At 48.6% G+C, this 27,791-nt stretch overlaps 1 long non-coding RNA gene across 1 annotated transcript; it reads right to left on the reverse strand.

The window, feature by feature from the left end:
* LOC307182525 lies at positions 1-27,242 on the reverse strand. Its single transcript, XR_013827190.1, has 3 exons — positions 26,466-27,242; positions 9,361-9,528; positions 1-2,227 (listed from the first exon to the last, which is right to left on the reverse strand). It is a non-coding gene; the product is annotated as an uncharacterized lncRNA (long non-coding RNA).
* Positions 27,243-27,791: the final 549 nt, after the last annotated feature.

Consider the following 27,791-nt stretch of genomic DNA (forward strand, 5'->3'; position numbering starts at 1 on the left):
CTCCTTCTTTCCTTTGTAAAGAACCCTGTGGTTACATTAGGTCCACCTGGATAATCCAGGATCAACTCCCCATCTCAAGTTCCCTAATCACATCTGCAAAGTCCCTTTTTGCCAAGTAAGGTAACATACTCACAGGTTCTGCAATTGGGATGTAGACATTTTTGCACCATAATTCTTTGGGGGCTATAATTCTTCCCACCACACGTGGAAGTGCATGTGTGGGTGTGTGCAGAGCCTGCAGAACTGGGCGCTTGGTAACTAAGCCGTCTCCATGCACACAGCATTCCAGCACAGTCAAGCGTGCAGCTGCCACCTGCCGCTGTCCCCTCAAAGCCTCCCTTTGCAGCCTAGCTGCAGCCAGTAAGGTCACCTTTCCCTCCCAGCTGGGATCAGGGCGGAGGGGAGGGCTGGGGAGCCCCGTGCTGGGAGGCCGGGCAGTGCCAGCAGTGGATGGCCTGGGTGGGAAGGTGGCCCCAGCCCACCCTCAGCAGTCACTCCGTTCAAATGCTCTTTACGAGCTCCCCCAGCAAACCTGCAGCAGGTTCATCATCTGAAGTCACAGAGAACCATTTGGTCACAATTCTGGGCACCACCAGCCTCCTCCATCGTAGTTTGGCTGGGTTTGGGGGTTTTACAAACTGCTAATCCATCTGTCTTCATGATCACATCATTTACTTTCAAAACTGAGGTGCCCCTTGGAATACATTTATTAGTAATAATAAAACATGCAGTAACAACAAACTATTGTTTATGTGCCACTCACCTTCCATGTCAGGATCCTAAACCCTTTACGCACGTTAGAGACTTTAACCCTCTTGCCGACCCCACGAGGGAGGTATTAATACTACCTGTACTTGCAGATAAGGGGTCTGAAGCTCAGAAAGGTGAAGTGACTTGCCCAAGGTCCTGAAGTAAGTGAATGGGGGAGCTAGGATTGGGGCGCAGGCCCTAACAGTAACCCACACTGCCCGGTTCCTGGGAAGGGAGTGCCTGGGTGAGGCTGTGACTGGAGATCCACTCCAAGCAAACCTAGGCCTGGCTCTCCTGGGATTTCTCCTCTAAACTGCCCCTTGCCCTGGGGAGGGGAGGAAAAGAGGCCCAGGTTTGGAGCCATGCCTCTGTCAGTTTCAGTGTGAGTTTCACGGTGTGTCGCATGGCTTGGGGAAGGCCTGGCCTGGACCCTGTGACCCTGAGGAAAGAGCTTGCTCCTTCTGGACCTCAGCCCCTCATCTCTAGATCTGGGGAGCTGGACTCAACACCTCCCAGGGCTTTCCAGGGCTGGCCCTGCAGGGCTCCCACAGGGACTGTGGCCAGCCAGAGGGCTGCTGGGGGCTTGCTGAACCCTTGGGGTAGTCCCAGAACCTCGGTGACACCCACGTATCATCCTCCTCAGGTCATGGGCCCCAGACTTTGGAGAGGGCACTACCCGGTGGGATTGGTCTCCAGCCACTTTCAAGGATAAGGATAAAATCTTAGACTGGATTACACTTAATTTTCCTTCCTTAAAAATCAATCAGTATATAAGATATAATTGCCAAGTTGTCTAAAATGCTACAATCCAGATGCTCCTACGAAAACCGCACAAGGACTATATCAGAAAGACACACGAGCCAACCAAAAGAATGGCCAGGGCTTCCCTGGTGGCGCAGTGGTTGAGAGTCCGCCTGCCGATACAGGGGACACGGGTTCGTGCCCCGGTCCGGGAAGATCCCACGTGCCGCGGAGCGGCTGGGCCTGTGAGCCATGGCCGCTGAGCCTGCGCGTCCGGAGCCTGTGCTCCGCAATGGGAGAGGCCGCAACAGTGAGAGGCCTGCGTACCGCGAAAAAAAAAAAAAAAAAGAATGGCCAGAGCTGGAACAAGGTAAGCAACCAACCAAATAAAGAAGTACTGCATTATAACCCAAAGTATAAAACATATATCCATGAGTCCATAGTGCTATAAATGAATGATTGACTAAATAAATAAACAAGGAAGACAAGACAACTCTCTGGTGGAAAAAAAATTTCCAAATAATTTAGGTAGATACTCCCCCCTCGAGGAAGGAGAACATAAGCCCCCAACCCTTAAGTGTGGGCTGTGCATAGTGACTTCCTTCCAAAGAGTGCAGGATGGGACGGGGAAAAGAGTAGCTTTACAGGGGAGTCACCTGACAGATGCTATGTGAGCCAGGTGATCAAGGCCAACATCAACCATGATAAATTACGTTGACAGGATGTACCTTTAATCCTGGAACAGAAAAAAAGACGGTAGGTAAAAACTGAGGAAATCTGAATAAAGTATGGACTTGAGTTCATAAGAATGTATCAATGTTGGTTGATTAATTATAACAAGTGTAACATATTAATGTAAGATGTTAATAACAGGAGAAGCTAGGTGTGGAACTTATGGACTCTCTCTGTACCACCTTTGTAATTTTTTTCTGTAATTATAAAGCTATACTAAGATTTAAAGTTTATTTTTAAAATCATGTATTGAATTGTTACTTAATATGTGCATTAATTTTTTTTAACTTTTGTGTTTATTATCTGAGCATTAAAAGTAACATAAAAAGAAGAAATTTGGTTATACATTCATGTACTTTAATCAATTTCTTAGCCATATCTGTTTCTAATATTCTGTCACTGGTATTTTTCTAAAGAATATGTGTTTTTAATAAATATGGTCTAAACTAACACAACATTGTAAAGCAATTATACTCCAATAAAGATGTTAAAAAATAAAATAAGCAAAAAAAGAGAAAGAAATATGGTCTCTTTTTTCCCCCTCAACGATTGCATGCAATTATCTTCAAAGTGACTATGACTAATAAAATGGAAATGGTTGACACCCTTCATGGACTCTTCTCTATAGATTACAATTTTCTTAATAAGAATACAGTTTTTCCGCAGAGGGACCTGATAAGCTCAGAGCAGATTCTGCTAAATGGAGGACATTCTCAATTCTGATTTCTTTAGGTAGGAATGGTTAACTATCTCGGCCCCAATATTTTCACACGCAGTGTATTTACATTTAAAATACCTTTCTTTAACAAATATTAGGAGAAGATAAAATTCTCATATAAGTTGACTTTACAATTCTTTTTAATATTTTGCCAGTTGTAAATGTGGCAAAGCCGTAAGCCTCTGTCTTCCCTTCAATCCAAGTCCAAAATATAAATTTTCCCAATTTAAGATAGGAACTCCAACAAAATATTCTTCCCAAAATCCAGGCATTCCAAAGAAAAATTCGAGAATCTCTAAATTAAATCTTGGCCACCGTTTGCGTTCTCATTACTTTGTTCAGCAACTCCCTTGCTTTTGAGGATATATGAAAATGTGTCCTCGTGTGAAATAACTGAAATTTGGTGAAAGCTTTGCTTACAGTACCTTAAGTTGACAAAAGTTAAAGTTTATTTTGACACCCTTGTTGAACACTGTGATTAAAGGTTTTCTATTGCTTTTGAACAAAATTTAGAGGATTCATTTACAAAATGTCCAATTCCATTGTAAACACTTAAAATGATTTACAAAGTTCTTCCAAGGATCAAACACTTAAAACTTGTGACTGATGACAGACAGCAAAAAGAGAAAACATACTGTTGTGCAGGGCTCTGCCAGGTCATGCTGGAGCCTGAGGCAGAAAGAAAATTGATAATATTGATCCTCTCTTTATTTAAAATTTGGATATTTTGTTCATCATGGTTTTTGCATTTATTTTTGATTTTTAAAATACATATAGCATTAAAATACTATTTGTCTTGATTATTGAGTTTTTTGCTGCCCCTTAAACTTTGCCCCTGAGGCAGGTGCCTTGTTCCCCTCTCCCTAGTCCTAGCCCTGTGGCCATAATGAAATATGTCTTATATTAAACACCTTTGCCACGAAAATACTGTAGTGTAATCACTATGTATGTGTGTGTGTACATACAGATAACTACAGTTTCCGTTTCAATTGATATAGCGTCACAGCTTGTTTTATCCCAATTTTCAATTATATTTGCACCACACCGATTCCAAGTTCATTTCTGCTCCATGAATTTCCTAATTGGATATGAATATTGTTTTTACCATGCTGCTGCGTTCTACTAAAATTTATATTTATACTTGCAAGCACAAAGAATTCTATGTTCGATATTGAACTTTTTAAATGAATTTGCAAGAATATTTACAACAATGTCAGATGTTTCACCCTTCCCAGGAAGAACTCCCAAAAGCTTGACTTTGATTCCATTATTCAAATCTCCTGAATTTCTATAGGAAGCACCTGATGACCTTGATTTAAAACTGCTGAGGGCTGCTATGTTTGGTTGCAAGCAGCAGAGACCCTCTAGCTCAGGTGGAGAGAGTTGGTGGTGGGGATGACTGCACCGGGAGCTGGGAGGGAAGCTCATGGAGATCTGAGCTGGAGCGCCATGGGCCAGGCTGCTGAGAGACCACGAGGAGTCCAGGACAAGACCAGGCCCCCAGTGGCAGAACGTTGCTCCAATGTCTACATCCTCTTGTTCTGCTCCCACCTGCAAGTTCTTTGCGTACAGTCAGGTCAAGTTCCTGAACCAGGCAATCTGAATGGCTACATAATTTTTTTAATAAATTACAGAAATGGTAAATAGCTGGGTAAACAGACTGTTCGCCTTCTCTTGAGTCATATGAAATATGATTGACAGTTGAAAGCAAAAATTATGGCATTGGTAGATAAAGTTTTCAATGTAGATCTAATATATGACAGCTATAATATAAAGGAAGGAGGGTAAAGAGACTGACTTACATAGTGGTAAGATTTCTACATTCCAGTTAAGGTGGTAAAGTATTTCTCCTAAGTAAACAGTGAAAAGTATGTATATTGCAATCACAAAAAAATTAAGAATACAGTAAAAAATACAACAGATAGGGCTTCCCTGGTGGCGCAGTGGTTGAGAGTCCGCCTGCCGATGCAGGGGACACGGGTTCGTGCCCCGGTCCAGGAAGATCCCACATGCCGCGGAGCGGCTAGGCCAGGGAGCCATGGCCGCTGAGCCTGTGCGTCCAGAGCCTGTGTGCTCCGCAACGGGAGAGGCCACAACAGTGAGAGGCCCGCATACCGCAAAAAAAAAAAAGAAAAAAAAATACAACAGATAAACCAAAATGGAATACTAAAAATTGTTTAACCCAGGAACTTCCCTGGTGGTGCAGTAGTTAAGAATCCACCTGCCAATTCAGGGGACATGGGTTCGATCCCTGGTCCAGGAAGATCCCACATGCTGTGGAGCAACTAAGCCCGTGTGCCACAACTACTGAGCCTGCGTTCTAGAGCCTGCGAGCCACAACTACTAAGCCCTCATGCCACAACTACTGAAGCCCGCGCGCCTAAAGCCCATGCTCCACAACAAAAGAAGCCAGTGCAATGAGAAGCCCGCACACCGCGGGCTTCCTTTCAGTTTGATTAATTTTTGCTTCATGCATTTTGAAGTCCTGTTATTATATGCATACACACTTAGGATTGTTATGTCTTCCTGGTGAACTGGCCCTTTTATTATTATGTAATGTGTCTCTTTATCCCTAGTAATTTTCTTTGTTCTGAAGTCCACTTTGATATTAATATAGCCACTCCAGCTTTCTTTTGATTGGTTTTGCCATGGTGTATCTTAATCTTTTTTTTAACAGTTTTATTGAGCTACAATTCACATATCATAAATTCACCAATTTAAAGAGTATTGTTCAATTATTTTTAGTACATGTATGTTAGTCTTTTAACCTATCTATATCATTATAATTATATCAATATAATTATATGCAGCATATGGTTATATCTTTTTTAAAAAATCCATTTTGATCATTTCTGTCTTTTAGTTGGTGTGTTTAGTCTGTTTAGATTTAATGTAATTATTGATATGTTTAGACCTAGTTCTGTCATTTCATTATTTATATTCTGTTTGCTCTGTTTTTTTGTTCCTCAATCTCCCCTTTCCTTCTTTCTTCAGGTTAATTTTTTTATTATTAATTTATTTATGTTATTTATTTTTGGCTGCTTTGGCTGTTTGCTGCTGCGTGTGGGCTTTCTCTAGTTGCAGGAAGCGGGGGCTACTCCTTGTTGCAGTGTGCATGCTTCTTGCTTCGGTGGCTTCTTCTTTTTAATAAATTTATTTATTTTTGGCTGTGCTGGGTCTTCGTAGCTGCGTGGTCTTTCTTTAGTTGCGGCGTGAGGGGGCTACTCTTCGTTGCGGTGCACGGTCTTCCTATCGCAGTGGCTTCTCTTGTTGCAGAGCGTGTGCTCTAGGCACACGAGCTTCAGTAGTTATAGCACACGGGCTCAGTAGTTGTGGCTCACGGGCTTAGTTGCTCCGCTGCATGTGGGATCTTCCCGGACCAGGGCTTGAACCCTTGTCCTCTGCATTGGCAAACGGATTCTCAACCACTGCGCCACCAGGGAAGCCCCAACCATTGGGTTTTAATTTCAATTATACTTGTCATTTCTAGAAGTTCTATTTGGTTCTTTTTCAAATTCAACTGATCACTTTTGATACTGTCATTCTTTTGTCGTAGATCCTATCACCTCTTTAATTTCTTTAAGCAAACCACACATAATTATTCCATATTTTATAATAGATAATTCCAATATCTTCAGTCGTTGTTGGTCTGATTCAGCAGTTTGTTTCTGCTGACACTCATTTCATGTAGTTTCTGTTTAATGATTTTTTTTTTCACTATGACTTCCTGTTCCTTGGAAGTTTATCTGTGAGAATTCTTTGAAGCCTAGATTTAAAGTGTGTTTCTCCAGGGAGCATTTGCAATTGCTTCGTCAGGCATCTGGGGAACACTTTAGATTGCATTTTTAGTTAATTGTTTTGGAGGAGGGGAGCACGGGGAGAAATATAGGCAGTGTGATTCCGGCAGCATACCCACCTGAAATTGGGCTTGTCCCGAGATTCTCAGGGAAGACCCTTCTTTCCTCTGCTCCAACCCCAGTGAAGACAGAGACAGACAAATCTCTGTAGACACTTTTTTTTCCTAGTTTACTAGCCCTTTGTGATCCTAGCTTTATGCAGGAGCCCTATTTCTCACGTTGATTGGGCCGCAGGAATTATCTTCTGTTCCATGAGCTGTGTAGCCTGTTAAAGCCAGACTTTGAGTCACCAGAGATAGGCAGATACCCTCTGGGCAAATGCTGGCTCCAAAACATGTTTACCTCTGTGGACTCAATATTTCCTGATGCTTCCGAACCTTGACACTTCCCTTATGTTCTGTCATCTAAGCTATGACATAAATTATCTAGCATTTTAGATGTTCTGTCCCAGCGGATTTTTCTCTATATATCTATTGGAAATGACATCTTTGACTTCCGATAGGGGAATTCATCCAGATCACAGTTATTATGATAGCTAAGGAGCTTAGCTTTATTTCTCCCACCTAATTTCATATTTACCACTGATTATATTTTTCTCCCTCTTTCTCCTTTGCCTTTTCTGACTTGGTCAAGTTTCTCTTTCTTCCTTATGTCAAATCCCATCACCACCACCATCACCACTTGCTTGTTTAGAACTTCGACTCTGCTTTTCAGTTTTGCTGCTGGTTTTGCCTGTTTACGTCTCCCCTATCCTTTTAAAAGATCTTTAGAATACTTTTATTCTCTACTCTCCAAAACATCCTTTCCCCTCCATGGATTTGTTATATTATTTGGATAATTTAGACCAGCGATGTCCAAAAGAATTTTCTGCAATAATAGAAATGTTCTATGTCCAATGGCCAATACAGTAACCACTACCCATGTGTGGCCATTAAACACGTGAAAAGTGGCTGGTGCATCTGGAGAACTGAATATTGGATTGTATTTAATTTTAATTAATTTAAACGTAAAGAGCCACCTGTGACTAGTGGCTGCCCCACTGGATACTGCGGACTTCGATTATTTCATTTCTGACTCTTAATAAGTTTTCCCTTACAGAATGGCTTTGTTTCAAGAATGTATACTTTAAAAAATCACAAATTATTATTATTATTATTTTTTTTTTTTTTGCGGTAAGCGGGCCTCTCACCGCTGCGGCCTCTCCCATTGCAGAACACAGGCTCCGGACGCGCGGGCTCAGCAGCCATGGCTCACGGGCCCAGCCGCTCCGCGGCATGTGGGATCTTCCCGGACCGGGGCACGAACCCGTGTCCCCTGCATCGGCAGGTGGACTCTCAACCACTGCGCCACCAGGGAAGCCCCAAAAATCACAAATTATTCATCATACCATCATTCATTTAGATTTAACTATATGTAGCCATTTCGTCCTATTATTTCCGATACGCTTTTTCATCCCATATCTTGAAATCTCTCTTGTAACCCAGTTTCATTTGGTTTGAGTATTTCTTTGAGTATTTTGTTCAGTTTTCATGAGCCCCCAAATGCCCTGACAGAATGAATGGTATCTTGACTGGGACAAAGACTTGGATCACAAATCTTTTCCCTAATAATCTGTGGAAGTTTTGTTGTCCAGCATCACAAATGTAAAGACTGTTAGCCTGATTATCTTTGAAAGCTGCCTCTCTCATCTGTATGAACCTGCGTCCCGTCCTCTTTATCCCTGGGTGGCAGGTACGAATCTCAGACTACAAACCCAGGTACATGAGAAGTAGAACTTTCTTATCTAGCTGATTCTGTTTCTTTTTTGAGGCCCCATTTCACTTGGATGGAACATTCTTCATCTTAGTCAAGACTACATCTCGGTTCTTGGGTTGGGGTGGCGATTATGTGGTGCTGAGGCAGGGGAGGGGGAACACGAGGAAGATGCAGTTCTTGGGCATCTGCCTTGCTGTCCTCCCACAAGATGTCTGGACATCAGACATTGGTGCCCACTGAGCACAAACGGCCTCCCTCTGGGCTCCACCTCAGCCTCTCCGGATCCTCCCACCCTCTGTGCCTTGTCTGTGCCACTCTTGGGCATATCAGACACACACTGCTGAATCCAGACCTCTCCAGGCTGCAGGAAACCCTCTTGGGCACACAGGAGCCTTCTGCTGCTCCTGGGAGCTGTGTGAGGTTACATCAGGCCCATGTGCCTAGGCGTGCCCACCAGATGACTTCCGCTTCTACTCCAGTACCTGTCACAGCACAAGGAGGTCCAGGCTCCTCCCACCTCCTCGGCTGCCCCAGAGGCCCAAGGCCTCTCCATGCTTGGATCCCCAGACCCAACGGGGAGATCTATCCTCTCCTCTCACTTCCCATGAGTCTCCTCCCTCCCCAACTCATGTAATCTTTATTTAGTTTGGGGGCCACACAAGGATTGAGTAGCAAAGACTGGATTGATATCCAGATGTCCAGACATCCAAGACAGGCTCCTCTCAAGCCTGCAGTGAGTGTTCCCACAGAAGGACACAGCCTGCCCTGTGCAGAAGTGCCCGGGAACCCCTCAGGGCCAGGACTTACCTGCCAGGCAGGAAGTACTCCACAAACTCTGAACGGATGAGGTGGCGGCCACCCGGGCAGGAGCTCTGCGGTACATTCCCACTCTTCCTGCATGGTTGAGTCCCTGCTGTGGGCCTGACACCGATCACTGCTCGACTCATTAGCCAGGGAGCTGTGAGGGCTGGGGTCCTGGAAGAGGAGAGGATAAGAAATGAGTGCGTGTACCCCCAGCTGGTGCAGAGCACATTACCTTTAGAAGAACAAAAGAGAGATTCTTCATTCCCATTTTATAAACGGGAAAACTGAGGCTTCTAGAGAGTGATTAATTTGCCCAAGGTCACAAAGCAAGTAACTGGATAAGCTGAATTCAGATTGGCTTGAACATTGGCCCCAAACCTCCACACCACACAGCCTCTTCTCCACAAGCTCAGTGTGATGATACCCACTTCGCAGATGAGGGAACTGAGGCCAGAGGAGAGAAGGAACTTGCTCAAGTTAGAAGAGCCAGACCCAAACCCAAGACTACAGCCTGGGCTGTTTAATCTCAGTGCTCCCTGCCTACCCGGGGCTTCCAGGTTGATGGGAAGACAGATCCTGAAGTTCCTTCCCTGGGGTGGCGGCCATCAGGTAGGCATAGTGCCTGTTCCGGCCAGCAGAGATCAGCCATTCAGGGTGGGCAATAGCGGGTCAGGCCAGCCCACACCATCCTGGGGGGGAGGCAGAGCACAGGCCCCAGCACCACGACAAACAAAAGTGCAGCTCCTGGAGCTTCCCTGGTGGCACAGTGGTTAAGAATCCGCCTGCCAATGCAGGGGACATGGGTTCGAGCCCTGGTCCAGGAGGATCCCACGTGCCATGGAGCAACTAGGCCTGTGTGCCACAACTACTGAGCCTGTGCTCTAGAGCCCGCGAGCTACAACTACTGGGCTCGCGTGCCACAACTACAGAAGCCCGCATGCTTGGAGCCCGTGCTCCACAACAAGAGAAGCCACTGCAGTAAGAAGCCCGCGCACCATAACAAAGAGTGGCCCCCGCTCACTGTAACTAGGGAGAGCCCGCGCGCAGTTATGTGGAACCCAACATAACCTAAAATAAATTAAATAAATTTTTTTAAAAAAAGGGCTTCCCTGGTGGCGCAGTGGTTGAGAGTCCGCCTGCCGATGCAGGGGACACGGGTTCGTGTCCCGGTCCAGGAAGATCCCACATGCCGCGGAGTGGCTGGGCCCATAAGCCATGGCCGCTGAGCCTGCGCGTCCGGAGCCTGTGCTCCGCAACGGGAGAGGCCACAACAGTGAGAGGCCCGCGTACCGCAAAAAAAAAAAAAAAAAAAAAAAAAGTCCAGCTCCTGGCCTCATGGAGCCACCGGGTGTGTCACACTGACACATTCAGCAAGAGAATGCCACCAACACCTTGCACTGCCTCACCTGCCCTGCCAGTGCCCTTGCCCCGTGAATGACACCTGCACTTCACAGAGCAGGCTCCCGAGGCCCTACAGAATGGGCAGGCTGGCAAGTGGCTCCACCCACTGGCCATAGCTGATTGCACCAGAGCCAGACCCCTGACCCAGGCTGGGCCAATCAGCTTCTCTCCTGGGTTTCCAGGGGCCCCAATTCCCCTTCCCTCCAGCTGTGGTCACCTGTGGCTGTTCTCCAGGCCAGGCTGGTGACAGGAGGACCCGGGAGGCCAGTGCGGCGGCCGTGAGAAAGCCCCTCTCAGATCTCTACCTGGGAACATAACTGACCAATGGCTTCAGCAGCTGCGCTCTAGGCCTTAATGACCATTTTACATGTGGGAAGCCGAGACTCATAGAAGAGGATGACGTGGTCAAGGGGAGGAAGGGCCGCCTCAACAGTTGGACATGAACAAATTGCTCTTAAACTTCAGTTTGAAAGTCAGTAGTATTAAGGGTGAGAGAGAGGAAGCCCCAGGCCAGTACACACAGCATTCACACCAGCACCACTCCAGAAAGGGTTTTCTCACCATCACTTATGATGCCTGCCTTTCCACCACTAGGCATGAGTCGTGCCTGCGGAGGCTGTGCTTCCCACACACCAGTGACTGCGCGTGGCAGGAATACAAAGGAGACCCATTTTGAGGAGAGGTGGGACCCCTCTGACAGGCATCTTGGCTAGAAGACTCCCATTGGCCTTAAGAACTTTCTTAGAATCCTCTACAGTCAAAAATGCTTCCTTTCAGCCTTCTTCCCTTCCCTTCCTCCTTCACATCGGGGTCAGATCCGCATCAAGGTCGGATGCTTTCCCAGGCTCCCCTGGCTCCCTCCCCATTTCCCCTTACAAATATGTCCCCTAATAAATCTCTTGCACATCTCGTCTGTCTTGGTATCTCCCTCCTCAGGGAATTTGGATTAATTCCAGGCCCTTACCCTGTAGGCCAGTCCTGGCCACAGCACCGTTCTGTGGCTTCTGAAGTTAGGCAACATCCACGGGCCATACAGCAGCTGGGCCAGTGGGCCAGCAGGTGCCAGCCCTCGCCATGCCCAAGACCTACTGCCCCTAAAACCCAGGCGCAGGGAATTCACCCCTCCTGGGATCCAGGTACCACCACCCCTTCAGCCCCCTGGAGCCATTCCCCTCTTGGACAATCCCAGTTCTGGGACTCTTCCCACACACAAAGATGAACATGTGGACCTGAGGCAGCCTGGAAGCAGAAAGCGATAGCTATATGTTCATTATGTCCGTGTTTTGTTATCCAGGAATTCATTAATCACCTACTCTGTGCAAGACACAGTGACAGCAGAGTATTCCAGGAACTGCACAGGATTTGGAGATGCTTGGAAAGCAGAGACTGAGTTTGAGCATTCACACTCAGAGCTGTGTGACCTTGAGCAAGTTACTTAGCCTCTCTGATCCCATTTCCTCATCTACAAATGGGTTGTATGAGAATTTCATGTTAGAGAGCACAACAAACTGACAATAGCAGACTTCTACAAATAACCAAGAGTATTATTGCTAGGGTTGCAGTTATGACTTCTGTCCTTGAAGGAAAGAGCTGGGCAGTGACTGGATCTGACCCTTCATTCACCCAGAGACCAGCCTCCCACACACAGCTCAGCAGCTGGAGGCTGTGTGCTGGGCAGCCATTTGCCTTCTGAACAGCAGTGTCCAATAGGAGTCTGGCCCAAGGTTCATGTCTTTCTCCTCCACCACCAGACCTCCTTCCACGAAAGCTGTCCCTCCTGGCTAAAGCCAAGGGCTCAGAGGAGGTGGAGGAGAGGATGGGAGTCAGGGCTCTGCAGAAGGCAGCCTGGATACCAATGTTTGGAAGGACTCAGACAGGGAGCAGACATGGAGTCTGCGCCGTATCTGAGGGTCTATTGAACTGGATCTCTTCAACCCGAGTTACCTGGGTAAGCCCTAGTTCTCTGTATACCAGGAGACAGATGTATTTACTGGGAGGTTCAGAGGAAGGAGAGCTCAGACCCAAGTGGAAAAATCCAAGAGGTCTTCCTAGAGGAGGTTGCATTTAGCCAAGTCTTGAAAGATGCTACGGGGACTAAAGGAGAGGGTAGGACACTCTGGGAAAAAGAACCAGCATGCGCAGAGACTAGGAGATGGGAATGGGTCAGGTAGCTTGCCTGGAGTGGGACAGGAAAGAAAGACAAGAGTGAAAAATGGGGCCACAGGGGCCATTGGTAACAAGCAGGGGTCAGCTTCTGAAGGACCCTAAATATCCTGGCCAGGAGTTTGATATTTACCCTGCTCATCAGAGGGACAAGGATGAGTTTTTTTTGTTTTTTTGTTTTTTAAGGATGAGATTTTGAGTAGAGGAGTAATGTTCTCAACGTGCACTAGTCAGATGGGTGCCCCAGGGAATTTTGCAACCCTGGGTGTCCCTGGCAGGCCCCAGAAAATCTTCGCCATCTTTTGCCATCAGAGAGTTATAAAAGCTCTGAATTTTATGTATCGTGAGGCTGTCACATATCCCCTGTGTACCATTCCAATACACAGGCACACTCACACGCACATGCACACTTAAACCCAGTCAGAGGGCCAGGCAGGTCGTCAAGCCCATTTCTGGGTTGCATGGCCAATATTGGCCACCAGAGGGCGCCTCCAGCATCCCAGCAAAGAGAGAGCCCAGAGTGGGCTTAAGCACCCACCCCAGGCAGAAGGGAGGGTAGAAACCAACCAGTCCACCTGCCTTGTTTTACTTATGAGGAAACCCAGGCTCAGAGAGCAGAGTGATGTGGTCGAGGGGAAGGAGGAGGAAGTGGCCACCTCAACAGCTGGATGTGAGCAGACGGCTCATAAACTTCAGTTTGAAAATCAACAGGATTAAGCCAGAGAAAGAGGCACCCCGTGGGCCAGCACACACAGCATTCACAACCCCGCTACTCCAGAAAGGAGTAAAATGGGGACAAGAACCGTGGCCAAACCAAGCACGTCAGAGCTCCCACGCTCTTTCAAGCTTCTGAGCCTTTACCAATGCTGTTCCCTTGCTTGGACCGCCCTGTCCCCAGGCTTCCAGTGGCAAATGCCTGCTGTCCTAACTTTCATCCAAGGGGTCTCCCCAGCAAGCTTTGCTCACACTCTGTCACCGGGGTGCTTAGTTTGGAGGTGGGAGTGGAGCACCCCCTCATAGGCTCCCATGCGCAGAGAGGTTCATTACGGTGTTACTTGCAACAGAATAAAATTAGAATTTAAATGTCCACAATTAGGAAATAATAGTAATAATAATAATGGCATTGTCTAACACCCCCTGAGTGCTTACCATGAATAGAATCACAATTAACCCTCACAAGGAACTTACGAGGAAGCGACTATTATCTCCATTCTATAGATGAGGAAACTGAGACACAGAGAGGTTAAGTAATGGCGATGGGATATGATACATTCATTTCACGGCATATTATACGATCGCTTAAAATCATGATGATGTGCTGAAGGTTAATGCCATGAGGAAATATGTACGTTATACTGTTAAGGGGTATTGTGTGTCTGTGCATGTACATATAAATATAAAATATGTAAAAAACAGGGCTTCCCTGGTGGCGCAGTGGTTGAGAGTCCGCCTGCCGATGCAGGGAACGCAGGTTCGTGCCCCGGTCCAGGAAGATCCCACATGCCGCGGAGCGGCTGGGCCTGTGAGCCATGGCCGCTGGGCCTGCGCGTCCGGAGCCTGTGCTCCGCAACGGGAGAGGCCACAACAGTGAGAGGCCCGCGTACCGGAAAAAAAAAAAAAAATTAAAAAAACATAATATGTAAAACATGTAAATATAGATATGTAAAAATAAAATATGAAACAAAAGAAAGTTGAATGAAATGTCCACGGTGGTTTACTCTGGGTAATGGGTGATCTCTATTTTCTTTGTTGTACCTCTCTGTATTTTCCACATTTTCTACAATAAGCAGACATGTTTTTAAATCATGAAATGCAGCAGTGTTATATATTGGCTGAGAGCAATTTGAGAGTAGCAATTCTGACCTGAATTAGGTCTGAAGAGAATGTGAGGGGTTAAGAAACCTTGACCCTAAAGCTGCTTTTCCAAACTCCCCTCTGACTTGGCTTCCTGGGCTGAGAGGCTGTTTCATCCTCCTAAGAGTCATTCATTCACTGACCTGCTCTTTCTTCACTCCCTCACTCATCAGGTGCCAGGCATGTTGGGGGAGCTAGAGAGATACTCAGTTCCCTTTCTGGCCCCCACTGAGCACAGACTACGAGGTGCTGAGGGCCTGATCAGGGCAGGACTCAGGAAGGGCGGTCACTGGGCGGCAGGAGAGGGGTCAGGGGGCAGAAAGGACAGCACGGGGAGGAGCAGGGGCAGGACTGTCCAGGATCAGTCCAAGGGTCTGGCTTGAGCATCACATGGCAGTGGAGTCCCTCAGGACCACCCTATTCACAGCTGTTGCATCCCCAGCATCAGGTGGCTTGAGATTGATGAATGAATGAATGAATGAACAAATAAGACCAATGAGGAAGTGGGGAAAATACCTGAACCTTTATCATAGACAAGAGATAAATGTCTCTAATTTATAAACAGCTTCTAAAAGTAGAGAAGGAGGGCTTTCCTGATGGCGCAGTGGTTAAGAATCTGCCTGCCAATTCAGGGGACATGGGTTCGATCCCTGGTCTGGGAAGATCCCACATGCCGCGGAGCAACTAAGCCCGTGTGCCACAACTACTAAGCCTGCACTCTAGAGCCCGCGAACCACAACTACAGAAGCCCGCACGCCTAGAGCCCGTGCTCCGCAACAAGAGAAGCCACTGCAATGAATAGCCCACGCACCGCAACAAAGAGCAGCCCCCGCTCGCTGCAACTAGAGGAAGCCCGTGTGCACCAACGAAGACCCAACGCAGCCAAAAATAAAATAAATAAATTTATATTTAAAAAAAGGTACAGGAATTAGAAGATATAAAAAATATATAAACAAATAAATAAAAGTAGAGAAGGAATAAACCAACAACCTTCTAGAAAAAATGGGCTAAAAATATTACCAGACAGTTCACAGAAAAAGAAATGCAAATGGCCCTTAGCCATATGAAAAGATGATCAAACTCAATCAAATAAAAGAAATGCAAATTGAAACTACACTGAGATACCATTTCCCACTTATCAGATGGGCAAAAATCCAAAAGTTTGGCAACACATTCTGTTGGGGAGGCCATGGGGAAACAAGCCCTGTGCAGCTAACGGGAATGTAAAACGGTGTGATCCCTTTGCAGAGGAATTGGGCAAAAGCTAGCAAAATCACTATGTGTGTTCAAGCTGGGACTCGGGTATCCCACTGCTGGGAATCGACTCCAACCAGTACGCCGAAAGATGGAAGCGTGAGGCTTTTTACTGCAACTCTATTTGTAACAGCAAAGGACTGGAAAGGAGGAAAATGTCCACCAGCAGGAAGACTGTGGTTTTCAGCACAAAGGAAGATTCTGGCGGCAAAGACCAGGGGAGACCTCAACAGACCACTGTGGGTGAGATCGCAGGGCGAGATGTACAGTGAATCAAACAGGGTGGAGGAAAGTGTGCCTGTATGGTCACACTTAACAAAGAAAAGGAGGGAGGGATACAAATATACGTGTAGGCATCTGTGTATGTTATATGTACATACACACACACGTGTGTGTGTATAGATATAAATCAATGTAAGGATAAAGCATAAGTTTTTAAAATTAATAGTTCTAGGAAGGGGGGATTGAAGGAGATGGGCACAAATAAAAGTTAGACCTTTGTAAATATATTGTGTGTGATAGACTTTGGAACCATAAATAAAATTTTAAAGTTTTAAATAAATTCATAAAAACTGCAAGTAAAATGAAGCAACCAAGTCTATACATTAAGTCAGTGATATAACCACAAAGAGAAGAACGATTCCAAATGACTTCCAAGCAAAGTAACTTAAAGACACATGAACCAATCACAACGTCTGAACCTTATTTGTATCCTGATTCAAACACCCAAGTTATAAAAAAAGAAGGAAAAATGATGACATTCAGGAAAATGGGAGACCTGACTAGACATGGGATGATATGAACTGGGATAATGGCACACATTTTAGGTGTGATAACGGTACCATGGAAAGATAATATTTTTTTAAATAAATGAATACATTTATTTTTTTAAAAAATGATTGGCTAGGTGGGACATCGTTAATGTGTTTTTTTTAACATCTTTATGGAGTATAATTGCTTTACAATGGTGTGTTAGTTTCTGCTTTATAACAAAGTGAATCAGCTATACATATACATATGTCCCCATATCTCCTCCCTCTTGCGTCTCCCTCCCTCCCACCCTCCCTATCCCACCCCTCTAGGTGGTCACAAAGCACCGAGCTGATCTCCCTGTGCTATGCGGCTGCTTCCCACTAGCTATGTATTTTACGTTTGGTAGTATATATATGTCCGTGCCACTCTCTCACTTCGTCCCAGCTTACCCTTCCCCCTCCCCGTGTCCTCAAGTCCATTCTCTACGTCTGAGTCTTTATTCCTGTCCTGCCCTTAGGTTCTTCAGAACCTTTTTTTTTTTTTTTTAGATTCCATATATATGTGTTATCATACGGTATTTGTTTTTCTCTTTCTGACTTACTTCACTCTGTATGACAGACTCTAGGTCCATCCACCTCACGACAAATAACTCAATTTCGTTTCTTTTTATGGCTGAGTAATATTCCATTGTATATATGTGCCACATCTTCTTTATCCATCCATCTGTTGATGGACACTTAGGTTGCTTCCCTCTCCTGGCTATTGTATATAGAGCTGCAATGAACACTGTGGTACATGACTCTTTTTGAATTATGGTTTTCTCAGGGTATATGCCCAGTAGTGGGATTGCTGGATCATATGGTAATTCTATTTGTAGTTTTTTAAGGAACCTCCATACTGTTCTCCATAGTGGCTGTACCAATTTACATTCCTACTAACAGTGCGAGAGGGTCCCCTTTTCTCCAGGAAAGATACTATTGAGTATTTATGAATAAAATGAAATGACATCTGGGATTTGCTTCAAAAATAATTTGGTCATTGTTGGGGAGGGGTGAGGAAACAAGATCTAAGGCTGGTGAGGAGGTAGCTGAAGGCTGCTGGTGAGTAAGTGCAGGGTCATTAAGTACTATTCATTGTACTTTCTTAGATGTTAGAAATTTTCATGATAAAATGTTAAAAAAAAAAAAACCAAACCTGGCACTTGGTAAGGAAGTGGAAAAATTGAAACTCATACATTACTGGTGGTAACGCAGAATGGTGCAGGCATCTTGGAAAGCTGTCTGGCCGTGTCTTGTGATACACTTTACCTACGATCCAGCAACCCCACTCTTGGATATTTACCTGGAGAAATGAAAACTGACATTTGCCCCAGAAGGGATGCTTCCAGTTAGGAATAGAATTCCTCCTGGCGTTTGTCAGTCTTGACAACTCAAGTTAGAGTTTAGACTTTAAAAGTTTATTATTACTTTGAAAATAGTACAGCCATTCCAGATAACAGTTGGGCAGATTCCTCTAAAGTTAAAACATACACTTACATATGACTCAGCAATCCCATTTCTAGGTAGCTTCCCCCGCAAAATGAAAATTCACGTCTGCACAAAAACCTACACGTGGAGTGTTTACAGTGGCATTATTCATAATTGCCAAACGCTGGAAACAATCCAAACGTTCATCAATGGGTGAAAGATAAATACACTGCGTACATCTATACGATGGAAATACAACTCACTGGGCAATAAAAGAGGAGCCAACTACGAATACACAGACCAACACAAATGACTCTCAAAAGCATTTATGCTGAGTACAAGAAGCTAGACGCAAAAGGTTACCTGCTGTGTGATTCCATTTACGTGGCATTCTGGAAAAGGCAAAACTATAGCGACAGAAGATAGATCAGAGGCTGTCAGGGACCAGGGGTGGGAGCAGGTGTTGATAACAAAGGAGCAGGAAGGAAATATTGGTAGATATATCCAACAGCTTAATTATGGTGGTGTTTACACTACTGTGAAACATTTGCCAAACCTCATAGGCTAAAAAGGGGTGAATATACAATATGTGGATTATACCTCAATAAACTCTCCCCCAAACAGATAAAAACCGGGCACTTGGTAGATGATGGATTAAATGCTGATTGAATGCCAGATGAATGAGTGAACAAAGAGAACCCAGAAAGAGCAGTAGGTGAGAGTGGAAATGGGCCTGTTTGAGGTGGAGGTTGGGGGACCTATGGGAGCCCGGAGTGGGGGTGACCAAGGGCAGCAGGACATGCAGGGTGGAGTCCCCGAGACCACGGGCCTTTGACATCAGCTGACCTTTTTCCTCCTCCCCTCTCCTGATCCGGCCCTTTCCCCACAGTGAATGCCCAGTCCCTGGCTGCCACCTAAAGGAACAATAGCTTCGATCTAAACCTGCTCACTCGTGGAAGGATTCAGTCCCACTGCTGCCCAAGTTCAAGTTCCTCTGAGTTCTGAGACAGGTGGGTGCTCAGAGAGGGGCCAAAAGTGGCTCCCCACCAGGTCTTTCCTGCCCTTCCTATGTCCTGCCTGAGCCTCAGGAAACACAGGGCTCTCATCCTTTGGGCATGGAGTGCCACCCACGTGCTTGATGGCGGGCAGAGCCCAGAGACACCTCTCTTCACCCACAGCCAGAGTCACTGCTCTGCAGGGCCTCGGCCCAGGCCATGGGGACCCTGCGGGAGACATCGTCCCTTCCCTGGAAGACAATTAGTCTAATCTGATGGGAGAACACAGATCTCACCCCAAAGAGCTCCCAGGTAGGTGGAAACGCAGATTCACTTTTGTGATTCTCAAGCCTTTGTTAATATCCTAGTTTCTTGAAGACGGAGTTACAGAAAGTACATGTGTTTTAACTGTTGCTGAATATGCGGACCAAGGAGGGACAAGGTGGGTCCAAACTTGTGAGGGGAAGGCCCAGATGTGGCAACCGTGGGAGGTATTGACTTAAAAGGGGAAAGATAACTTTGCAGGAAAAGCTTTCTAAATGACCCAGCAGGGTGAGTCAATGTCGTTGAAAGACTGCAGGCGGCGCTAGAAGAACATAAGCGTCCGTGGGCAGCTCAAGGGAGCAACTCAAGCCTTGGGGAAATTTCAGGGAGTTTCACAACACAGTCTCCCTGGAGACACGTGTGACACTTCACCTATAAAACCCAGTCATCATACCCGCCTCCCACAATTATTAGAAAGATCGAGTGTGATTACGTAGGGGAAACTAAGACAGGGGAGTTATCTGGGGAAGAAAAGAAAAGGCTGCCAGAACCCAGGACAACAAAATGGCACTGGGTTACTGTTCTGAGCCAGTTCCTTGCAATGCAGTGGATGGAGCACGTGGAGTCAGAGAACTCTGGTCTCAATCCTGGCTCCACCACAGTGGGGCTGTGTGGCTTTGGGCAGGCCTCTGCTCCTCTCTGGGTATCAGTTTCCACATCTGTAAAATGGGCATAACACCCCACTCAGTTGCTGTGAGGATGAAATGAGAGAAATGTGTTGGTGTATCTGGTGTCTATGGAGTCCAGCCCTCGGCAGGGCTCAGTGAGTGAAAATGATTGGAGTAGGAAGGTGTGTCAGCCTCCCAGTGTCACCATGAGGAGGCTGGGAGGAGCACCAGGCTTCAGGAGGCTCAGAGGTGGCAGAATGGCCAGAATCTGGATTGCACTAGAGGAGCTAGGCCTACTGAAGAGGGCCCTGCCCTGGGGTGGGGCCTCAAAAAACATGGGGGCACCTGGGCACCAACACTGAGCATTTGGCCTTGGACCCAAGTCCCAGTCGTGCTGCCTACAAACTAGGGGATCCTAGTCAAGTGTCTTTACTTCTCTGCACCTCACTTTCCTCTTCTGTAAAGTGGGGCTACTATGCCTGTATCACAGGGTTCAATGTGTGTGTGGCTGGGTCCAAAGTTAGCATGTTCCCAGCATCCTCTCCCCAAGTCCAGCTTTGCCCCTCAACTCTTCCTATCCCAGGGACTTTGGGGAGCAGAATCTGAGAGGAGGGGAGAAGGTAGAAGCCCTGCATGGGGGCTTCCCTGGTGGTGCAGTGGTTAGGAATCCACCTGCCAATGCAGGAGACATGTGTCCGAGCCCTGGTCCAGGAAGATCCCACATGCTGCGGAGCAACTAAGCCCGTGCGCCACAACTACTGAGCCTGCGCTCTAGAGCCCGCGAGCCACAACTACTGAGCCCGCGTGCCACAACTACTGAAGCTCACGTGCCTAGAGCCCGTGCTCCACAACAAGAGAAGCCACTGCAATGGGAAGCCTCCGCACCACAACGAAGAGTAGCCCCCGCTCACTACAACTAGAGAAAGCCCGCGTGCAGCAACGAAGACCCAACACAGCCAAAAGTAAATAAAATAAAATAATAATAATAATAATTTTTAAAAAAAGAAGCCCTGCATGAACAGGCCCAGAGAGGGGAAGGAACCCACACAAAATCTCCAAGTAAATTACAGGTAAAGCCAGGCTGCTTCCTGGGGGCTGGCCTTCTGAAAGCAAAGAGCCTCCCTGAACTTACTTGATGTCTGAATCTCTGTCCTTGTCCCTCACTCTGTGACTTTCCCGTGATTCCCTCACATTCGCCCGGAGTGCCTGCATTTCCTGAGTTCGTAGGGAGCCTCAGTTCCAGACACTGCACAGTCCTGTTATCAAGAGACCAGAAAGAGGAGAGGCTTCGGGCTGCTGTGAGGTCTGGGGAAAAGGCAGGAGTTTTCAACAGGGAGTCCATGCCAGCGTCCCAAGACCCCAGCCTAAGGAGCATCATGCGAGGAGTGCACGCAGACAGGAGGATGGGAGACAGGGTGCCTGAGGAGGAAAACATGAGAAAGCTTTAGGAGAGGTGGTCTTAAGACCGGGGAACTAACTGCACAGCAATGGGTTTCATGAGGTCAGGGGCCTCCTCTCTCTTAATAGCTGCTTGAGGTCTTGGGGCAAATTCCTGGTGGCTCCTGTCTCAAAATATATCCAGGCCTTATCTTTCAGTGATATACACTGACATATTTATGGATGAAATAATATGATATCTGGGATTTGTTTCAAAATAATCCAGTTGTCAAGAGGGGTGAAAGGTTTGCATGAAGCAAAATTGGCTGTGAGCTGATGATGGTTAAAGTGGGTGATGGGGACATCCTTGTATTATTCCTTGTACTATTCTCACTACTTCTGTACATGTTTGCTGTTTTCCGTAACAAAAAGTTCCTGTTTCCAGAATCAGCCATTTCTGTCCAGCTTCACGATCACTGCCCTGGTCATCTGGCCTGGATGGCTGCAATCACCGCACAGGTCAGCCTGCATCGGCCGGGCCCCTCCAGACGATTCTCAACACCACCACCAGAGGGAGCCTGTTACAACGTGAGTCCCCTGCTCCAACCCTCCTGTATCCTCGTCTCAGAGAACCCCAGCCTCCAAGTCCACGCCACCTCGCCCCTGCTACCTCTCAGGCTCCTCTCCAGCCACACTGGCCTCTCTTCAGCCTCCCGCAGTCTCCTTCATGACCCCTAGAACCCTATGTGCTGAGGGGGATTTGGGGGGAAGTCTGATTTGACCAGACTTCACTCACCCATTACATTCAGACATTACAATATGGCATGGGACACAATTATACCTTTAAAAAAGTATTTGCTGTGTACCTGAAATTCAGTTGCAACTGGGCATCCTGTATTATATCCGGCAACTCTATCTGTAACAGACTATGAGCTAGTCCTACCAAAAGAACCATGTTGTCATCTTAAAGTCCACAATGCTTGGCACACAAAGGTGCCCCCTCCTAGCAGACAGTTGCAAAAAAGCACCCTATGGGCTGACGCAGCTCCTCTCCCAGTTGCAAGGATTTCAGGTCCACTTGCTTCGGTGGCAAAGGTGTCCTGTTGCAGAGCACAACCTGCACAGCCATTCACGGCAGCCCTGCAGGAGGCCAGAGAAGTGGGTGCTTCCAGAGTGAGGGAGGTTGAACCTGCCCTCCCAGCTCTTTCTCTCCCCCACAGTGGGTAGGGATGCGGCGGGGGAGTGACCGTGCCAAGGCCTAGACTGGCAGCCCCCTCTGGGTGCTTTGGGAGTCAAGCCCTTCTGGGATGGGTCTGAACCCTTGCAGTGCCCTGCGGTGGTGGGTAGAAGGGCCCCGTGCCAGACGCCAGCTGCCCCCGTGGCCGGAGGGTGTCCACTTGAACCGTTCCAAGTAAACATTTGACCAGCTCAGCCCCGGCCATCATCCCATGCCAACACTTGGCCCTTGTTCCTGGACAGGCCCTTCTGTGTCCCGTCCTTTGTGGCTGACATTTCAGCCGAGCCCTGCAGGGGCTGGGGTGACCCGGTGCCCCATCCCCATTCTGCAGACAGGCTCCAGGGAGGGGGTCCCTGTGGCAGCCGGTACTTGGCGGGGGAGTCTCAGTAGACGGGCCGTCGCCAGGCCGGGTCAGCCGCCTGCCTGAACACCCCACGTGGGCCCCAGGGCTGCAGAGCCCACGGTCTAACAGTGGAGCCATGGGGCTGCCAGCTGACTCGGCTGCTTTGTTCCAGGCCTGGAGTGGTCTGAGGGTGGCTGAGGACTGTGGCTCCTTCTTTGCTGAGAAGCCACAGATAACGCTGGCGACAGGGCCTGATAAAGCGTCTGTCAGAGGCTCCCTCCCAGACGGGCCCTGCTGTTCCCGCCAGCCCCAAGGGCCCCTGCCGCCCAGGCCTGTCTCCACAGGTCCGCCCCTCCCTGGGGTCTCAGCCCTTCTCTTCCAGGCTGGCAGACCCCTCCCCACCCGTATCTTCAGTCTGGCTCTCAGAAGTTCCTGAGGCCTTTGGGCCCAGGAGCAGAATAAACTAATCTTCTCATTTACTCCCATGAAGAGAATGTCAAGCCATGCGCCTCTCTCAGTGGAATTCCAGACTGTGGCTCCTGGGGAGTTGGGGGAGGGGGATTGGGGGGCCTGGAATCTCTTCCTAGAGCCCCTCAAATGACATCCCTAGCCACCTCTTTCATGTCACATGAGCCCACTCTATGCCGGGCTCTAGGATGGGTGCGGGGGGCACAGGAACAAATAAGACATGGTCCACGAGTACAGGAACTTCCAGGAAGAGGGCGCTGGAAGACCTACCCCACCCTGACCTGACCCAGGCCTGCACCCCCAGCCTATAGAGGGTCTGGCCTGGAGTAGGAGGTATGTGAGGGGGTCCTAGCCAGCCTTGGGTGAGACTCGCTGCCAAAGGGCCAGAGAATTGGGACCTTGAGGCTTGGATCTGGTGGAGGAGGGACAGGTCCCGCCCTGGGAGTCAGAAGACAAGGCCCAGAGCACAGGCATTTCTGAAGTCAGCCCTCCCTGCGTCCTGAGCACGGTACAGGTGAGCAGGTGTGGGCTGGGGGCACTGCCAGAGAAGATGCCCCTCGACGGCAGCGGCCCTGCTCCCCGAGACTGCGTGGGGACACTGGGCTCCCAGTTTGACTGCAGAGAGCTGCCTGCTCTGTGCTGACCAAGCTGAATGAGACCCTTACACAACATAGATGGTGGGAGCTGGAGACCCCAGGCCGGAAGTGAGTCTCAGCTCGGCTTCTCCTCCCTGTGTGACCCAGGGCAGGCCTCTGGCCCTCTCTGAGGATTGGGCTAGGGGCCCTCTAAGGACTCCCAGGGAGAGAAGCCCCAAGGGAGAGTCCCTGTCCAAGGGCCAGTGTGTCCAGCGGGAGAAGGCCTGGGCTGCCTCCCCTCCCCCAGGAGGAGGAATGTCTCTCCAGCTCCACTAGTTTGGAGTGCTGTGGAGGGAGGGGACCCAGGTTTCCTGCATCTGTGGACCCAGGTGCTGCCTCTCCCGGATGCAGGGACTCTGCATAGCTTCGCAGGGGGCCTCTGGCTCATAAAGGAAGGACCTGAGTTCCAGAGGTTGCAAGAGAGGCCTCCTGCCCTCCCCCACCTATGGCAGCTCCCTCTGAAACCCCTGAAGTCACACAGGCTCAGCCCAAGTGGCCCTCCCCACCACACACAAACACACAGACACACACACACAGACACACACACACCCCGGAACAAACCCTTCCTTCCCTGGCACTCCCTCCCCTGGTGTCTACATCCCTGCCATGGCGGTTCTTCCTCCTGCATTCATTTATCCTCCCCTCAAACATCTACTGCTACACGTATATGCCAGGCACAAAGGCCTAATGGTGAATGAGACAGACCCAGCTCCTGCCCTGGACGAGCTTACAGTCCTGTGGGGCGAGACAGACCTCTGGAGAGAGAACTACAGGTGAGTGACAAGGGTGGTGAAGAAGCAGAACGGGCTGTGAGAGAGGGCAGGAAGCGGGACATACGGTCAGGGAGGGAAGGCCCTTCTGAGGAGGCGACACTGAAACTGACACTTGGAGGCAGGTGAGAAGTGAGAGATGAGTCCCGGGCTGGTCCTGGGCTGGGTCACTCATCTCTGGAATCTCCCTCCAGCTGCCCCCGCCTCACACCTACCGTGGTGCCTGTGTCAGGCCAAGTTCATGCAGGTTGAAAACAGGGCCAGTCTGTGACATTTCTGCTGGAAGCAGGCAAAGGAGTGGCACCAAGGGGAGGTGGATCCTGGATCACGACCCCAAGATAGGAAGGGCTGAGGGGCTGGGGTTCACCCTCCACAGTACCCGGCAGAGAAGCCCCCTTCATGCCAAGTACTCCCCGCATTAATACTATAGATGCACTCCTTCTTCAGTGCAGAAGGAACACACCCCCAGCCTCTGCTCAGGAGGGGCCATGTCCCCACAGACATAAGGGAAGAGCTTGGTTGGCGGCCCAAGCCTTCAGCCTCTCACTCTCCCCTCTGCCCGTGGCCTTGCCTGGCTTTGCTGCAGACTTGCTGTGTGGCCTTGGGGATGTCACTCCCCTCCCTGGGCTTGGGACAGTGACCTCGGGACAGGGTGGAAGGATGGAAGTGGTACAGTTGTCCCCAGCCAGTTGATCCTGAGGGCATTTTGGATGTGGGCCAATGAGAGGTGAGGGTGGGGCTCTGCCACTCCATTGCTGGGTGAACCTGGGGTCCTCAAGGCTCTCTCTGGGGAATCTTGCCCAACTGCAAATAGAGGGGATGCTCTCAATGCTATCTCATCGGCCCCCGACCAGGAAAGCCAAGCGCTCCCCACTTCAGCGTCTCCACTGCACAGCAGCCCTGGGGACCTGAGCACCAGCGAGTTACCACATTTAATGATAAAGACTATAATCTTCTCATCGCAAAGCAAAGCAACAGAAAAAAAAGACCCAGTCCCCTTCCATCCCTCAATTCTAACAGCACGGCGTCATTTGAGCCTAGCTAATGCTTGGACACGGGTGCTGGAAGGCAGTCCTTGCCCCTCAGGGTGGCACTGGGATGCAGGGAATGTCCGCAGGTGCCGATTCTGAGACACGCACAGCTACATTCTCCATGTCATTCACTCTTCACCAGTTTTCCAGGTAGTGCACTTTTTTCTTTTTACCTTTTAATTGAAATATACATAGCACGACGCACATGAATCTCAAATTGTTCATGGAGCTCAAGCTCAACGAACTTTGACACGCGTATCAACCTGCGTGACAACCAGATCAAGACAAAACACAATTCCAACATGCCAGAAGATTCTCTCAAGCCCCCTTGCAGTCCGCAACCCCTAAGGACAACCACTATCTTACCCTCTCTCACCGCAGATTAGCTTTACCTGTCCTTGAACTTCTTATTAATGGAATAACACGTACCTATGCTTTGCGCCTGGCTTCTTTCACTCAACAGCATGTCAGATTCATTCATGTTGCTGCATCCGTCTCTCCGCAGTTTCTTTATGTTGTTGTGTATTATTCCGTTGCAGGGCGATACCACACCTCATTTAGCCATTTCTCTGCTGATGGACGCCAGAGCTGATTCCATTTCGGGGCTATTGTGACCAACCCCCAGGATCACCCTGCCCGTGCTCTTTGGACATGCACATTCGCCTCCCTCGGTTAAGTACCTGGGAGCACACCCACAGGGTCAGGGGTGGGTGGACGCTTAGCTTTCATAGCTATTTCGGCAGTAGGTATGTTCAGCCCCATTTTACAGACATAGAGGCCAAGGGTCAGAGAGTTTAAATCACTCACCAAGCTCACACAATTACTAAGTCATGGAGCCTGGTCTGGAATCCAGATATTTCTGACTCCAAATTCTTTCTAATCCTGCATTTTTTTTTTTTTTTTTTTTTTTGCTGTACGGGGGCCTCTCACCGTTGCAGCCTCTCCCGTTGCGGAGCACAGGCTCCGGACGCGCAGGCTCAGCGGCCATGGCTCACGCGCCCAGCCGCTCCGCGGCATGTGGGATCTTCCCGGACCGGGGCACGAACCCGTGTCCCCTGCATCGGCAGGCGGACTCTCAACCACTGCGCCACCAGGGAAGCCCTAATCCTGCTTTTTAGAACAGGTGAAGGGGGTGCAAGGGTGGAGGGAGCCAAAAGAGAGAGGAAGCAAAGGGGTGACTCCGATAGCCTGCTCTGTAATCGGCTCCTGACATGTCCAAGCCGCCTCAGGAGGGCACCGCTCCACTCCCAGGCAGACACAGAATAAGCACAGCATCTCCGAGCTGTAAAGAACACGCAGGGTCTGGCCCCTCCACTCTCAGGTCTCATACCCTCCCTCTCCCTTCCCACTCATTCCAGCCACACTGCCTTCCTTGCTACACCCTGAAAGTGTCAGCCGGGGTCCCCCCTCACCGGCCTTTCCACCTTCAGCTCCCACTTTCAGAACTGTTCCTGCCTCAGACAGCCACATGGCCTCTCCCCCCACTTCTCTGGGCCTCTGCTTCATTTCCCAGTTGAAAAGAGCACCCCTATCACACGCTGTCCCTTCCATCTGACCTAATATTTTGTGTATATTTGCTTATTGCCTGTCCCCTACCCTAGCATGTGACCTCCGGAGGGCCAGGCCTCACAGTCTTATGTGCCCGCTCCACCTTCAGTATGTGGCACAGTGCCTGGCACCTGAGAGGCCCTCCAGAAATACGTGTTGAATGAATGAATGAAAAGCAACCCCCAGGAGCAGCTGGTGGCAGGTCGC

This window comes from Stenella coeruleoalba (assembly GCF_951394435.1).
Source record: "Stenella coeruleoalba genome assembly, chromosome: 2".
In the NCBI taxonomy this organism is placed as follows: domain Eukaryota; kingdom Metazoa; phylum Chordata; class Mammalia; order Artiodactyla; family Delphinidae; genus Stenella; species Stenella coeruleoalba.